The sequence below is a fragment of the Enhydra lutris genome, unplaced genomic scaffold, assembly GCF_002288905.1.
Source record: "Enhydra lutris kenyoni isolate GAN:26980312 unplaced genomic scaffold, ASM228890v2 scaffoldscaffold85, whole genome shotgun sequence".
NCBI lineage: Eukaryota > Metazoa > Chordata > Mammalia > Carnivora > Mustelidae > Enhydra > Enhydra lutris.
The window spans coordinates 6908982-6924777 of record NW_019154169.1 but is presented as its reverse complement, the minus strand read 5'-3'; the positions used below and the strand labels follow the sequence as shown (position 1 = coordinate 6924777).

Genomic DNA, 15796 nt, shown 5'->3' with positions numbered 1-15796 from the left:
GCCGAAGGCAGAGGCTTAACCCACTGAGCCACCCAGGCATCCCTATTGTTAGTTATTTTAATCAGGACCATAATATTGTCATTGTGCCCTTAAAAAAAATTCTTATCTTTCATAGATAAAAAACAAACTATTTGGGCACTTGGGTGGCTCAGTGGGTTAAGCCGCTGCCTTCGGCTCAGGTCATGATCCTAGGGTCCTGGGATCCAGCCCCGTGTGTCCTGTCGGGCTCTCTGCTCAGCGGGGAGCCTGCTTCCCTTCCTCTCTCTCTGCCTGCCTCTCTGCCTACTTGTGATCTCTGTCTGTCAAATAAATAAATAAAATCTTTAAAAAAAAAAAACTATTTAACTTTAAAATCATCCTATGGGGGCAGATGGTGGCCCTTACAAATAAAACCAGAGTAGTCTTAGGTAAACTGAAACTATTTACTTTCTTCACAAGGTGTCTAGAGGCGATTAAAGAGAAAGCTTGACTCAGAGAAGTGGCTTGTGAGTACTGTCACGGTCAACAGCTGACGATCAGATGGCATCTTTCTCTTGGGGCTTCATGTCAGTGTGGGTAAAGCTAGAGTCCTCATTGTGGCCCCCACGGCCACACACAATCGATCGGCCCCTCTCATTCCCCTCCACCTTTCTTCCCTCCCCCTCCCCCGCTCCCTGTACTTATTTTGCCCCAAATGCTCTTCCCTCAGATACCCACACAACTCCCGCACTCCCCTTCCTCACCTCTGCTCTAATGTCATCTCCTGAAAGCGGCCTGCCCTGACCCCCCGCTCTCTACAACAGCATCACATGTCTTCAAAAATTAGAGACCACCCCATGCTACTTATTGTGTGTACCCTCCTTTACTGTTTTTCACACCCATTCTCTCTTTTGGACTTACTATATACACTTTGTTTCTTTACTATCTTCCCTTTCACAATGTAAGCCCCACGAGGACCTTCATTTGTTTTGTCCGTTACTGACTTCCCAACTCCCAGAACGGTGCAGGAACAAAACAGGTGCTCAAAAAGTATTTGTGTAATAAATCAAAGAATCGAAAGGGGCATCATCTTGAGGTACCATCCTGGTTGTCTGGCAGCTCCTCTTTAGGGAACACTTCGAACTAGTAAAGCTGCTAGCTGCCTAATCCAACAGTGAATCTCTCCTTTTATCTTAGCAGGTTTTCTTAGCCTAGAACAAGGTCCTGTGAAATAAAGACTATACTTCCCAGACCCCTTGCGACTATAAATGGTACTGGGACTAAGTACTGAGCAAGAATCTGAATGTAGAAAATGTGTGTGCTCCTTCCATTAAGTCTTTTAGACTCTTTAGAGACAGGGGTGCCCAAGTTCATCCCTTCTTCCCAGCTTGCTGGGATGCCATGGCTGAAGCCTGAGCACCATCTTGAATCATGAGGCAGGAGGACAAGGATGATGGATCAAAGTGGTAGAAGAAGCCCGGGTCCACGATATGAATGCAGCACTGGGCTCCTTTATGTGACAGAGAACTAAACTTGTATCTTGCTTAGGCCACTGTCCTTTTGTTTTATATGCAGTTTTCTATTTTATGCAGTTGAACCTAACGGGATCAAAAAGCTCTGCAGAGTGAGTGAACAGGTCCTACATCTACATCCATGTATAACAACGCCCACAAATTGAGGACCATTCCAAAGAAGAGAGAATCACTGTGAGCTGTGGATACACAAAAAGCTATCATGGAGCTGGGGAGAGCGCAAAGAGGGGAGAAGGAAAACCAAGGAAAGGATGACATGAGAATCCCAAAATGTACAGTTAGGTTAAACAGGCTGCCTCAGGGTCCATAACCAGAATACAGCTGACCTGGAAATGACGCAGATTGGAACTACGCAGGTCCACGTAGTCCATACAGTACTATAAATGCGTTTTCTCTTCCTCGTGATTTTCTCAATAACATTTTCTTTTCTTTGGCTTAGTTTAAGAATACAGTACATAATACATATCACATATAAAACATGTGTTAATCATGTTAATCATAGCAGTACTATGCTGCTAGTAAGGCTTCTAATCAATAGTACACAATTAGTAGTTAAATTTCTGGGGAGTGAAAAGTTATACATGGATTTTTCAACTACATGGTAAGTATGCACCCCTAACCCCCACCTAGTTCCAGGATCGAGCGTACATAAAAAACACCTACAGATCAGTACTAAAAAGTAGCCAAAGTGATGACCAAGCTACATCTCGAAGAAGAGTAAAAGATATTCTGTCTTATTAGTCTTCACAGAAGCACAACTGAAACCACAGATCTCATTTTGTATCTGGCAAAAAATAAAAAAAGCTTTACCAAACCGAGCCCTTGGCGACAAGGTTTAGAGAACAGTCTGACAATATTTGGCAAAGTCAAAGATGATCACATCCTACAACCCATCAATCTGGTGCCCAGTACACCCCCCAAAGAAATTCTCATCGATGCCTACTAGGAAATATGTGGAACAACATTCACAGTAGCCCATGAATAGCAAAAAATCTAGAAACTAGTGAAACGCTCATTGGCATGCAAATAACAAACACAAAAAATGTGGCATATTCAGCCAGTGAAATATCACACAGCAGTAAAAAACAGAATGAACTACAGCTATCTGAAAACAGTCTGGCTTAATCTTAGAATCACAATATTATGTGAAAAATGCAAGTCCCACAAGACTATCCATCATTTGTAGACAATATCATTAGTATAAAGTTCAAACATAATTTTTTTATAAAGATTTTATTTATTTATTTGACAGAGATCACAAGTAGGCAGAGAGACAGGCAGAGAGAGAGGAAGGGAAGCAGGCTCCCCGCCGAACAGAGAGCCTGATGCAGGGCTTGATCCCAGGACCCTGGGATCATGACCTGAGCCAAAGGCAGAGGCTTTAACCCACTGAGCCACCCAGGCGCCCCCACAATAGTTTTTAAGATAAAGAATGACAAACAACAAATTCAAGGTGCTGGTCACCACCAGGAGGGCAGGCAGGGGGTGGGATGGGAAGTACCATAACACAGGTTCATGTGTTACTGCTCCTGTTCTCATTCCTGGGCAGGCAGATATTTTATAACAGATATTTTAGGTGAACCCCAAAATGCCAGTGTATCATGCACTAAGGATTCTGATTAATCTGCTGTTGTGTGCCCAGAGACCATCTTTTAAAAAATGGAATACATTGAGAAAGCGGTGAGGAAGCATGTTCACCAAGTGACTGACAGATGGGACCAGTGAGGGAGGACACAGGAGTGGAGGGGATAAAGTAGTAGGTGGCTTCTGCTTCATGGTTTGTCCCGCCGTCACTTACATATTCATTTCCACAAGAAATGGTTCTGGAAATAAACTCAAAAAGTATGGCGCCCTGGTTCAGCAACTCCAGAGCTAGACCGCCAGAGACCGCGTGTCGCGTGCTGACTGCACTGCTCCCCAGGAGCAGGCGGGAGGGAGGGAAGCAGGGAGGGCCCATGGCAAGTCACTTAACTTGGCGGGTCTGTTTCTGTATCTGAAAAGGGAGGCTGGTAACAGTGCCTACTTTGTGGGGCCGTGGCGAAGACAAAGTGGGTTGGTTCATAGTTCCTCTACACAAGGTAAGCCCTTAATGAGACTGGTTATTATTATTATCATTAGTCTAACTTCAAACATCTAGTAGGGAGGTGTGAGCTGAGCAATTATCTAGTTAGGGGCTGCAAAGGATCAGTTTAACCCCCAGATGTGCTCCCTTCCCAGATACCTGCAGCCTTTGTAAGGGGCCTGGTGCCCGGCCTACCCCAAGCACTTCCCTAACAGACGGCAAATGAACACGTGCTGCCTTACTGCCTCCGAGACTGTCCGGACAGACACTTCTAGATGCTGCTACTGGCATGTCCATTCTCTCTTTTTCTTCAATACTGACCCTTCATTTAGGGTGGTGATAAGCCCAGCTTTTTTTCTTTTTTTTTTTTAAGATTTTAATTATTTATTAGATACACACACAGAGAGAAAGCACAAGTAGGGGAGCAGCAGGCAGAGGGAGGGGGTGAAGCAGGCTCTCCGCCAAGCAGGGAGCCCGATGTGGGGCTTGATCCCAGGACCCTGGGATCATGACCTGAGCTGAAGACAGACGCTCAACTGACTGAGCCACCCAGGTGCCCCAGTGAAAAGCCCAGCTTTAAAAACTTCATTTCCAAGACTTCCCCGTAGCTAGGGGTGGCATGCCGTGGGGTTCTCTCACCAAAGCGACACAAGTAGAAGTCAGCTGAAGATTTTCAAGGAAGGTCGTAGTTTCCTGATAGAGACACTGACTCCCTTCCCTTAAGAGTTTTGCTTCTTCCTGCCTGTGACAAGGACGTGGGGCTGGAGGCAGAAGAGCCTTCCTATCACTGTGAGGTGAAGGACAGCAGCGACGCAGAGAGAGAGGAGCCCAGGACACAGGAGCAATGGTAAGTTGTGCCACCACCTTCTCCTGCTCACCTCGGCACTTCTCCTCACATGAGAAAATGAAGGCTGTGGTAGTCTCTAAAGAATGGCCCCCCCAGGCCCCACCCCTTGGAACTCAAGTCCTACGTCAGCCCTTCCATGCTACATGAGGGCTGATCCTGTGACTCACTTGAGCCAACGGAATGAGGCTGAAGTGAGCTGAGCCAGTTCTGAAAGAGGCCGTCAGAGGGCTCAGGAAGCCCTGGGCTGCCATGTTGTAAGTCCACAGCCAGTCTACTGGCTGGTGAGGCCACATGGAAGAAGAACAGAAACCACAGTGAGGGTGGCCCAGCCATCTCTGAGGTATCACATGAGTAAAAGAGCTTGAGGGTCCCAGCTCCATCCACCCTTTGTCTGTAGCCACCTAAGAAACCCCCATCAAGACCGGCAGGAAAGCCATCCACATAAGGCTCAGTAAACCGGGGTTCGTCATTTTAAGGCCTTATGTTTTGGGGTGCTTGTAGGAATAGAGAACTGGAAGAAACCTCTACCTTGTACACCGCTGTGCAAGCTTCACAAAGCCCAATATATTCCATAATTAAAGGACCACCTAAAAATCAAACATGCCCATTGATCCAAGATCCCCACCAAATTGGTTGGTGGATACGGATAACAAAGATCCTTAAAATGAAAACGCACAAACCTCCTCTTATTTTGTTAACAAGTACTCATTAGGCACAACTGATCTGCATTAAGGGTGATGAATCTATTAATCACTTTTATAATTAAAAAGCATTTAAAGTAGACAGTTCAAAGTTGTGCTGGACCTGGTGAGAACCCTCCAGAAAATACATCTCCGATCTGGGCCAGAGCTATCATTATGTTAATGCTACTTCATATTCATTCTCAAAGGCTGAGAGCTTAAGTTAACAAGGTGGCAAAGCAGGTTGGATGCCTGCAATCTAATTAAAGAAGTCTATCGATAAAAATAATTTGAAAAAAAAAAAAAAAGCCACAGAAACAAAGGGAATGAGCATGAGGGATGGCCTGGCCAAATAAATTATGGTACACCCACACCACCCTGTGTTACGCAGCCATTAGAAGAGCAAATGTGGAGGCGCCTGGGTGGCTCAGTGGGTTAAAGCCTCTGCCTTAGGCTCAGGTCATGATCCCAGGGTCCTGGAATCAAGCCCCGCATCGGGCTCTCTGCTCTGCAGGGAGCCTGCTGCCCCCTCTTTCTCTGCCTGCCTCTCTGCCTAATTGTGATCTCTGTCTGTCAAATAAATAAATAAATAAAATCTTTAAAAAAAAGGGCGCAAATGTGAGTGCTACCTATGAACTTGAAGGCATTTCTACGTGGTATTGCTGTGTCAGAAAAGCCAAATGCAGGAAAATGAGGGTAATATTATCCCTTATGGGATAACGTTTCTCTCTACAGGATTATATAACCATGGGGGCAAATGTGGAAAGACCTATACAGTACTTGGTTGTTACTCTGAGCACAGGACTGTGGGAGGATGCGGACATGGACGTGGGGCAGAGAGGAGTCCACAAAACAGGGACAGAAAAAAGTTTAAAGGGGGCTTGGATTCCTAATTCTCACTCCCATTTAGCAATTATTCTCTATGTATTAGACATGGTGCTAACTGGGTCACCTGATCTCACTTGAACTTCTTATTGAAGGCAGGAATTATCAATTATTCCCATTTTCCAGATAAGGAAACAGAGGCCCGGAGAAGGTAAACACTGTGCCCAGATCGTGGGCAGTGCTGGGACCTGAGCCTTATGTGCAGTGGCCTCTCAGGAGGGGCCTCAACCCAGCTCCAAAACCACTGCACTTGGAGCTCGAAGGACATGGTTCGATGCTGCAGGAGCCGCTCTGCTGACACTTTGCACATCCTTAATATAGCGGCAGGCCCAGAGGTGTGATGGTGTATGATGCAGCGGAAAGTCCGCCAGCACCTCAGTCCCTCGGTGTCTCATGCTGTCGGAAGAAATCCAAGAGGGCCACTAACCTGGATCCACGGAGCCTGGGGAAGCCCTGCCCACGGTATTTTTACAGAACCAGCCGCTGACACCAGGAGCCAGAGGATTGATGGGGTGTCAGCTACGACACAGACTCACCGAGTTCACCATTTAATTAAAATCTGTTCAGCCCCAGGACGAGAATGATGGCCGGGTAAAGCACGGAAGACCAATAAACAGTGCCTGGCCGGTTAATTCTTATTTCCAAGGCATTCCCCGACCTTCTGCAGGAACACCACGCAGGATGTGGCAATAAGGCAGGCTTCCCATATACAGGGGGACATGTGTATGTCTAGGTGGTGTCTCCCACAAAGCCTCCCCACCTGAATGAACCCGCACACATCGTCCACACTCACCAGGGCCAAGGCCATCCATCCCCTGCCACGTGAATCCGGGCTGCCTGGATGAGCCACCGGCAGGGCCAGGACTGAACAGACTGAAGCGGCTGACGGGCAGGAAGCCAGAGGCCTGGACGCCTCGGGCAGGCCCCATGAGGATCAAAGGGAGGGTGTGGGTATGCCACCTCCCCACAGCTGCAGGTCGGTGACACTCTAACTCAAACCCCAAGAGCGGACAGCCGTCCGTCCTCTGACAATATTGCACCTGATATCATAAATTCATTCATAAAATAATTTATCCCACACCTACCACAAGTCCCTACGCTTTTATGGAGCCTGTAGCTGGTGGGGGGGGAGCAAATGATAAGCAATTAGGTCAAGGGCTAATAAATGCTATGAAGAAAAATAAAGCACATTTAAAGGGCTAAGAGTCGTGGAGAAGGTGCTATTTAGTAAGGACAGAGGCCTCATGGAGAGGGTGACATTTGAGCAGAGACCTGAAGCGGATACTAAGGGAAGTGTTCTAGGCAGAGGGAACAGCCAGGTCAAAGACCCTGAGGGAGGAACAGGAGGAGGAACAGGAGGAGGCCCAAGCTGCTGGAGTACAGCCAGCAGCAGTTGAGAAGTCAGAGATAAGGCCAGAGAATTGTGGGGGGGGGGGGGGGGCAGAGGGACAGCTGACACTGAGTACCACTGGGTGCCCAGGCTGTGAGCATTTTACATAATAAGAGTCACTGGAAAGGGCTGTGGATACTGCTCCTATTTCTCGCCTCATCAGATGAGGACATGCAGGCCCAGAGAGGGAAAGGAACCCACCTGAGGCCACACAGCTCCTCTGTACCAGGGATGTCCCATAGCCCCTGGCAGATAAGTCTGCATCCCACAGGTGCTCAGCATTCACGGAATGATTCCTTCCTTGGGGGAGAAATAGCCTCCATTTTCTTCTCACTCCCTCAACACTCCACCCACCCTTCTTCACAGTTAGGAGCAGACAGGTAAACATTTCACGCCAGAGAAGGGGGTGGGGGGGGCGGGAGAAAGAAAACAAAAAAGGCACCAGTCTCATTCCTGAAACCGAGAAACACATCGTTACCTTTCTCTGCTCTACAAGTTACCAGCAAACTTAGCAAACGGCACTCACCCCAGATCACCCCAGAGCCGGCCGGAGCGCACCCCGATCCCAGAGCCGGCAGGTGACGGGGCAGGTGACCTAGGGGAGCTCGCGGGCGCCGGGTCTGCTCCCGGCAAGGAGCAAGGCCACCTGCCCGCGCGCCGCCGCCGGCTCCCCCGCCCCCCCGCCGGCCGCGGGTGTCTGGAATGCGGAAACGGCAACCTGCCGCGCCGGCTCCCATCAGCGACTCTCCCAGCGGCCGCAAGCACTGGGCGGCCGCGGACTTCCCCGCGCCCGCCCGCTCACCGCGAAGCGAACCGGCGCGCTCCCAAGGAGGGCCGCTTCGCCCACAGTCCCTGGGCGGAGGGAGCGGGGAGAGATCGGGGGAAGGACTCCTTACTCACCAGACACGTGGTCTGAGGAGCCTGAATGGGCTGCAGAGAAAGCTCAAAGGTAACAAAGACGGCTCGCCTGCGAGCGCCGACCCAGGAGCGGGCTACCTGTTCCCAGGGGCGAGCCAGGGCTGGATCCGTGCCCACCGCCTCCCCTGGCCCCCGGCTGGTGCCCGCCGGCTCCATTCACAAACTCACCATCCGAAGGTGGGCTCCTTTCCCTGGGCGGGCTTCCCGTCCTCTCCCCGCCCGCTCGCTCCCTCGCTCACAGAGGCAACGCAGCTTAATGATTAAGCACCGCTGCTGGGCCCCTCCGGCCAGCTTTGCAAGCACAGCCTCATGGCTTTGCCTAATAATAACGGCCAGAAAACAGGAGGGCTCACCCTGCACCAGGCACCCCGTAAGCACTTGGCGGGAGTTCTCTTCCCCAGCCCTCACAGCTACCCTCTTAGTGTGTACTATTATCATTCCTATTTCACAAATGAGAAAATTCAGGAACAGAAGTCATAGGCTGGAGGTCACACTGCAAGGAAGTGGTCTGGAGCAGAGGTAACCCAGAAGAGCAAGGCTCTGGGTTTCCAGTTTTAACCACTGCACCAGATCTCCTTTGCAAGATGAGAGAGGTCCCCCACTGGGCCCTGGCTGCTGCATCTGTAAAATGGGGTGAATGGGCGAGTTAGGTCAGTAGAGTGAGCACTTAGCCTAACCCACAAAAAATGCTCAACAGTCATCAGCTGTAGTTACGACATGCTGCCCTCAATCAGATTCAGCCTCAACCTTGAAAATAGGGGGTGATCATGGTCATGGTGTTTAAATCCTGGGCAGCTGAGTGGGGAAAAAAGAATAAAGATTCTTAACTGCCCTTCTCATTCACACACACAAAAAATACTGATGACCCTTGAACATGGGTTTGAACGGGGCAGGTCCACTTGCATAGCTCTTAGAGTACAGCGGTGTAAACGTACTTTCTCTTCTTTTTGATTTTCTCAATAGCATTTTCTTTTCTCCAGCTTTATTACAAAAATACAGCATATAATACAACATACAAAATATGTGAATGTGATCGGTAAGGCTTCAGGTCAATAACAGGCTATTAGGAGTTAAGTTTGGGGGGGGGCGTCAAAAGTTATACACAGATTTTTGACCATGAGGGGGCTGGTTCTCCTAACCCCTGAGTCATTCAAGGGTCTACTGTCTAGCGTGTATTAAGTGCTCTCTGCGGTTCTAAGCGCTGTACATACTTTCATGCACTGAATCCACCCAACAACCTAGAAGCCAGAATCACTACCAGCTTCAGGTAGTAGATACAGCCCACATGTATCTACACTGTGACCATAAGCACAAGCAACAGGCATCCACAGGAAACAGTCTACAAAATGGTCACTTTCACAGACTGCTGGAAGGAGAGGGCAGGCTTTTTAAATGGTAACTTAATTATTCAATTAATAAGTCCCATTTGGGGGCACCTGGGTGGCTCAGTGGGTTAAGCCTCTGCCTTCGGCTTGGGTAATGAACTCAGGGTCCTGGGATTGAGCCCCGCATCGCTTTGGGCTCTCTGCTCAGCAGGGAGTCTGCTTCCCCCTCTCTCTCTGCCTATTTGTGATCTCTCTTTGTCAAATAAATAAATAAAATCTTAAAAAAAAAAAAAAAAGTCCCATTTGTTGGGGCACCTGGGAGGCTCAGTCAGTTAAGGGTCTGCCTTCAGCTCAGGTCGTGATCCTGGAGTCCCAGGATTCAGCCCCAAGCCCTGGCTCCGTGGGAGTCTGCGTCTCCCTCTGTCACTCCTCCCCCTGCTCATGCTCCCTCTCTCAAATAAATAAAATCTTAAAAAAAAAAAAAAAAAAAGCCCCATTTGTTAATAGCAGAGGTCATACTCGTGAGTACTTATCATGTGCCAGCGACGGGGGTAAGCACTTGACCAGTCTCTTCTCCTTTTATCCATCCAGCCACCTTATGAGCCAATTCTCAGAAGGGGAAACTGAGCCTCTACGAGGAGCCCTTCGAACAGCAACTGGTCAAGGAGAAGGGAGAGCCAAGTGTTTCTGAGCAGAGCAAATGCTCTCAAACACCTGCACACTGCCCCAGACTGCTGCCTCACTATTCAGCTTGCATGTGCCTGGATTTTCAGATAAAACTGGATTCCTCGGGTGCTTGGGTGGCTCAGTCGGTTAAGCATCTGCCTTGGCCTCAGGTCATGATCCAGGGTCCTAGCATGGAGTCCCAAATCAGGCCCCCTGCTTAGCGGGGAGCCTGCGTCCCCCTTGGCAGCACCCCCCATCCCTCCCATGCACACGCATGCTCTCTCTCTTGCAAAAGTGGATGAATAAAATCTTTAAAAAATATATACTGGATTTCTCAACAAGACCAGCATCTCCTATGGTACTGAGACTAGGTACACCTTCTCGAAGGTGGACATGAGTAGAGAACAAAAGCGATGTCCTGATTCAGGTAACTATAAAACAAAGTGTGTAAGTACAATGACATGAAAATGTATGAGTCTGATGCTTCTACTTTTACTAACTTCTGCAGCAGATTCAGTCATTTGCCTACCAATTCCAAACCCCTCTTCAAGTTCTTTCCTAAATATTACTCCAATTTTATTCCTATCGCCACTCTCCTCCCAACAGTCATGTGCTTCACGGAAAGATGGTTCCAGCCTCCAGCCCTGAGAGTAAATCCTGATGGGCTCTTGCCTGTGATTTGCCCAGGCCTGGTCACATGTCACAATGCTGGCGAATGAGATATGAGGGGACTCTGAGAGGTGGGGTGTCTAGGAAAGGTCTCCTCACTTGTTAGAGCTAAATGGTCAGTAACAGATGCCCTCTTTCTGTTGCTAGATATAGCCTTGTCAGGTGTGACTACAGGAGCTGTGGCAGTCACCCTGTGGCCATGAGGATGAGTCTGAGGACATGGGAGACAAACCAAGGATGGCAGAGTGGCATAACATAGAGGGCTTACTTACAGGTATTGTGGAAGTGCTTAATTAGTCAATTCTGGTGCTGCCGATCTATGGGCTTGTTATGTGAGATCATAAATCTGACCAGGCCACTATCATCTGAGTTTCCTATTCCAGTAGGTCAGTGGTTCCCAAAATGTGCTCTCGGGCCCAGGAGCACTAGTAGCACCTGGGTACTTGACAAAAATCCAGATTCTTGGGTGCTTGGGTAACAGGCGGTTAAGCATCTGCCTTCTGCTCAGGTTGTGATCTCACAGTCCTGGGATCCAGCCCCATGTCAGAGTCCTTGCTCAGCAGGGAGTCTGTTTGTCCCTCTCCCTTGTCCCTCCCCTCTCACGTGCTTGCTCTCTCTCTCTCTCTCAAATAAATAATATATATATTTTTAAATGCAGATTCTCAGGGCGCCTGGGTGGCTCAGTTGGTTAAGCAACTGCCTTCGGCTCAGGTCATGATCCTGGAGTCATGGGATCAAGTCCCGCATCCGGCTCTCTGCTCCTCTGGGAGTCTGCTTCTCCCTCTGACTTTCTCCCCTCTCATGTTCTCCCTCTCTCTCAAATAAATAAATAAAATCTTAAAAAAAAATGCAGATTCTCAAGCCAGACCTACTGAATCCGAAACTCTGGGTGGGGTATGGCAATCTGTATTTCAACAAGCACTCCCGGGGATTCTGCTGTCTGCTCAGGTCTGAGGGCGGCAAACCAATGCAGAAACACACAGTGAGTTCAGAGTGAGGCCTCTGGAGTCATACACCCTGGGTCCAAATCTTGTCACTACCATTTTCTAGCTGTGCGACGTTGGGCAAGTTATTTAAACTTAATTGTCCCATCTGCAAAAAGGGGACTAATAAGAGTATTTATCTTACAGGCTTGTTGGGAGGCTTGGGATGAATCACTTCGTGGGAAGCGCCTAGCACAGTGCCTGGTGGAGAGATGATGTTACATAAATTACCTATTTGCTGCTGCTGTGGCTGTTGCTACTACCATTGTTTGCAACCAAAGGCAGACCAACCGACACAACTTCCTGACTGAGTACCTCCAAGGCTGGACCCAAAACTCCTTTACCTTTATTTTACACCCCGAACCCAGAACCCAGCCCTGGGCTTCTAGAAATGTGAGACTGTCTGGTCAGTGCAGAGGTGTGGCACACAGTAAGGGGTACAGGCCTTTCTCCATCACTCCTTGGACCTCCTCCCATAGCCTGAGCTTCTGCAGTCCAGCAGATACCCCACGGACACCCCAGGCTGGGCGCTCTGCCAGCTACTCTGCCCAGTTACTGATCCAGAATGCCCAGAAGTTCTGCCCAGCCCCAGAGGGCTCCCCCACCATGTGAGTCATGCCAAACATCCGGCAACAGTCCAGGGGTGCCCTTCCCTCTGGGAACACTCTGTGATTTCAAAACTGGTGGCACCAAGAAACAGAAAGCCAAAGAATGACTAATGCCACCCCCAGGTAAGGTCCCGGCAGGAAGAGACAGCCTCTTGTCAGGCTTAACAGCAAGACTGGGTATGGGGCTCTGGACTTCTGTACTCACTGCTGTCGTCGCTGACACGGTTGGGCCGTCACTGACAGAGCAGCGTGGGATGCAGAAAAGGGGAGGAGGTCCTGACCTCTGACTACTAACCCCTACGCCAAGAAAGCACTGGTCGATTTCTCAGGCTCTGGAAAGGAAGCTATTAAGCTGAACCTCATAAAACTGCCAATATTCAAACACTCTGGGCCCTGAAAAAAGGTGATTTCATAAGGTTCAACCTAATGCAAGCCAGGAAACTCACTCAATGCAGGGTCAAGAAGTTGGCCGCCAGCAAGAAACTAGGACGGTGGTGGCCTCAGCGCAAGGGAGGTAAGTACCTTATTTTTGTTCTTTTGGTTCCAGGCATATGTGGGCACTTTTTGAAATTTAATGAACAAATCAATCAGCCCTGTAATACCTTCCCATCTCAAAGAAAAGACAAACTTGTACTGGATTCTAAGAGATCATCAAGCCTGTCACCTCTCTGCCCTCATCCCCTGCTCCGGCCACATGGGCCTCCTTAGGAGCTCCTCAATCTCACCAGGCCCGTATCTCAGGGCCTTTGCACCAGTTGCTCCCTCTGCCTAGACACCCCCACTGCTCACTGTCTCACCTCCTATAGGCCTGTATTCGTGTCACCTCCCAGGGAGGCCACCTCTGGCCACCCTGTCTAAAACTTCAACACCTTCCCCCCTAATACTTCCTATCCCTTTTCCCTGTTTAATTTCTTCAGCTTAGTGCACTTTCCTGCACCTTCCTGAGTTCTCATTTACTCTCTGAATCCCCCCCCCCACCTTGAATGAGAGCCCCAGGAGGGGAGAAGCTTTTCTGTCATGCTCACTACTGTCTCCCTCGTTCCTAGAAAACTGTTCGGCTCAGTGAATACCCACCAAATGCCTATGTTGAAAAACCAGACTATTTGGGGTTTGCCACTCTTGGAGCCTCCATGTGCAAGTCTACACCGGCAACAGGGAACATCAAGTTAAGCTAGTGACAGCGCCTTCTCACGTCTTCTCCACACCGGACTCGCCTCAAAGCCTTTGAAAGGAGAAGACAGGACAGAATTGAAGAGGATGCTGGGGGCAGAAGGCTGAGGAAGCCGGAGGGCTGCGGGAGGAGTTCTGCCTTCCTGCCCACACGCCGAGAGTGTGGTGTACAGAAACCGGGCACTGGGGAAAAGAACGAATCAGGAGATGGAACAAATGCCAGCCTCTGGCAGGATCGGACCAGAGCGCCTGTCCCTGTCACCCATGTCTACCGACCTGGCAGGCAAACGATAAGCAGAGATCCCACTCCCACCAAACGAGGGCGTCCTCTTTTCCTGCCATTTCCACATTAAGGATTTCTGCCACATGTGGATTAAGCGAGAGTCCCCCAAAAAACAAAGGCAACAGGAGCCTCTGCATATGTGGGGGAGGGTGCATATATGGTAAAGGAGTTCTAACTGCTGGCTGCCTGAGGAGTACCATCAGGTCTGAGGCATTGTCTATCACAGCTGCATCTTGCCCCTTCTGCTGTCAAAAGTCAGAACTGAAAGGGGGCACCTTCCCTGCCTCCTGCTGCCACGCTAGAGGCAAACCAAATGCCGGCTTCTGGTTCTCTGTGGGGCCTTAACAAAGACCCATCAAAGGAAGGCTCTGTGCATCTCTGCCCTGAGGGAAGGATTGGGGGAGGATCTGAGGCCTCCTGTTGAAACACGTCTTTGGAAAAAATGTGGGAGGGGCCCCCGCGGTCAGGTGCTGGAAGGAAACAGATCTCAGGAACTGGGAGCTCTGTAAACTGCCTCCGAGGGCCCCGAGCGGCCAGTACTCAGAGCAGCGGGGGACACATGTGGCCACTGGGACCTTCACTGGTGTCCTCAATGCTCCCAGACGCTGCTTTACCAAAGGGGTTTTCAAAGGCCTTGGGCCAAGTATTGACTCCCATATTGGAAACAGCAACAACAAGAAAGCCCCAAAACCCTGTTTTTATTATACAAGTGGACTGGGCAGAGGCAAGAAACTCTCCCGTACCTACACCTGAGCTCGAAATACACAAATTCCGAGTGAAATTTGTTGTCCTTGATTCTAACTTTTCATGAAGAGATATCTCAAACACAGAAAGGTGAAAGAAGCGTATAATAACCCCACAGACGGTTTCAACAATTACTTCATCTCTTCATTCTCCCAGACACACTGTCCCCTGTCCCTTCAACTTCCAGCCTGTCCATTATATTTTGAAGCAAATACATATTATTTTGAGGCAAATACATATTATTTTGAACCTTACCAGTTCACATGTATTTCAGAATGTGGGTCTTAAGGGTTTTTTCTTAAGCAGAACCCCAGCAGCATTATTGTACCTAAAAAAAAAAAAAATCAGGATTCTTTCATAATACCAAATATCCAGTTAGTTCTGGTTAATTGAAAGAAAGGGGGAAGTGCAGGTTCCAGAATCACAGAGAAACTTCACGCCCAGAGTGGTACTCAAACCTCCGGGCCCAAAGGTGCTGAGACCTGACTCAAGGCTATCCCAGAACAGGAGGACAGAGACCACAAGTGAAGCAGAGAAGCTGGAGTAGTCAGTATGGTCCAGCTTGCCCACCCCATCCATCCATCTGTCCTGCCACAAGAGGCCGCAGAGTGAGTGTTTAAGAGCCTAGACTGTGGAGCCAATGGCTTGGGTTTGAGTCCTGGCTGGGACACTCGCAGCTTTAGGACCTGCACTCCTCAGGACCTGTTTCCCTATATAGGCAAGGGGAGTAATAACAGTACCTACCCCATGGAGAGTGATGAGGATTAAATGAGAAATTACATGAAAGGCACGAACAGCAGTGTGTTTCACACAATGAGAGCCCGGTGATTGCTGGCTAGTATCATTACTTCAGCCAACAGACACTTTATTGAGCATCTGTGGCATACCAGGCACTGTCTAGCAGTAGGAGAGGGGAGTGGTGAAGAGGTTAAAACCCTCATGAGTCACCACCTGGGACAGGGACGGGCACCAGGCCACCACCTGGAGACACGAGCAAACTGAGCAATCTCCAGTACCTGCCTTGTGTGGGTAGGAGACCCAGATTCATCCTGCTCCTGAGAGGGGGCACCCGGAAC

At 49.3% G+C, this 15796-nt stretch overlaps 1 protein-coding gene across 1 annotated transcript in view; it reads right to left on the bottom strand.

Annotated features, from left to right (window-relative positions):
- Positions 1-15016, bottom strand: part of LOC111161521 (signal induced proliferation associated 1 like 3) — a 227016-nt gene extending 212000 nt beyond the window's left edge. Inside the window, exon 1 of the mRNA XM_022525245.1 lies at positions 14976-15016. The gene's annotated coding sequence lies outside the window, so the exon portion shown is untranslated. The remainder of the gene's footprint in view (positions 1-14975) is intronic.
- Positions 15017-15796: the final 780 nt, after the last annotated feature.